The sequence below is a fragment of the Octopus bimaculoides genome, chromosome 15 (genome assembly GCF_001194135.2).
Source record: "Octopus bimaculoides isolate UCB-OBI-ISO-001 chromosome 15, ASM119413v2, whole genome shotgun sequence".
Lineage (NCBI taxonomy): Eukaryota > Metazoa > Mollusca > Cephalopoda > Octopoda > Octopodidae > Octopus > Octopus bimaculoides.
In genome coordinates this window covers 27,289,453-27,290,861 of record NC_068995.1, presented here as the reverse complement: position 1 = coordinate 27,290,861, position 1,409 = coordinate 27,289,453, and the positions used below count along the sequence as shown (strand labels likewise).

The following is a 1,409-nucleotide window of genomic DNA, read 5'->3' as shown; positions in this document are numbered from 1 at the left end:
ATTCAACTTTTCTCTCAAGGTACTTACACTCTGTTGAATATGCACACTGACATTACACATCCATCAGAGCATACTGGCTTCATTCCTTGCGAGCTTACGCATATCCTCAGCAGTCACAGCCCATGTTTCACTGCCATGTAGGGTTGAAGGGTGATTAAAACAAGAGCCACAAACTAGGGAAGTTATAGCAATGCAGTTAGGAGCATGAATAGTAGTTAACCTTCCTTTGATATTGCTGCACCTCTTGTTTCCATAGCTTGCATTGGGTACATCTTATAGAGTTTCTACCTACGCCTTTTCTACAGATCGAGCAGGGCCATCTACCTGAAGGGGTTTGTGTTTTGTCTACCTTCCTACTTGTTAGGACTTTGGTTTTAGCTAGGTTGACTTTAAGGCCCTTCGATTCTAGTCCTTGCTTCCACACCTGAAACTTCTCCTCTAGTTCTGATAGTGACTCAGCAATTAGTGCAAGGTCATCAGCATAGAGGAGCTCCCAGGGGCATCCTGTCTTGAATTCCTCTGTTATCGCCTGGAGGACTATGATAAATAGGAGGGTGCTGTGGACCCCTACCTCTATCCGGAATTCCTCACTGTACTCATTGCCAACCCTCACCTTACTCACGACCTCTCTGTACATGGCTCGAACAGCTCTCACTAACCATTCTTCTATTCCTAGTTTCCTCATTGACCACCAGATAAGGGATCGGGAGACCCTGTCAAAGGCTTTCTCCATGTCAATGAAAGCCAGGTATGAGGTTTATCTTTGGCTAGGTATTTCTCCTGCAGCTGTTTTACCAGAAATATAGCATCATTGGTGCTTTTCTCTGACACGAACCCAAACTGCATCTCATCTAAACTGACTCTCTCCCTAATTAGTGACTTTCATTACCTGATCTAACAACTTGATACCTCTGTAATTATTTGTATCTAAAGCGTCAATCTTACCTTTGTAGCAGTTGACTATGGTGCTGCTACACCAATCATTGGGTATGACTCCTTCGTGTATTACCTGGTTAACACTACGGGTGACTAGGCTATAGTTGACACTGCCAGATATTTTGAGAATCTCTGCAGTGATTCCTGATGGGCTGGGGGCTTTCCCTGTCTTCATACTCTTAATTGCTTTATCTACCATGGATAGCTGGTCCCTCTGTTGGGTCGACATTCGGCAGACTCTCTTTTTCCCATTCATTCTCTTTATTGAGCAATCTTTCATAGTGGCGTCTCCAAACCTCTTTCTTTGCAGCCTCGTATAGTGCAAGTGTACCATCATCCATGTGAACACATTTCTCTCCCACGATATTACGATTCTCTCTCACACAATGCTTTGCAACACGAAATACCTCAAATCTTTGGTCCTCACGGCGCAGAACATTGGCAAATTCTTTCTTATCTGCTTCACCTCTGGC

At 44.1% G+C, this 1,409-nt stretch overlaps 1 protein-coding gene across 1 annotated transcript in view; it reads left to right on the top strand.

Moving 5' to 3' along the window:
* LOC106873751 (leucine-rich repeat protein SHOC-2-like) overlaps window positions 1-1,409 on the top strand; it is a 705,478-nt gene that overhangs the window by 318,474 nt on the left and 385,595 nt on the right. The gene's annotated exons all lie outside the window — the stretch shown is intronic.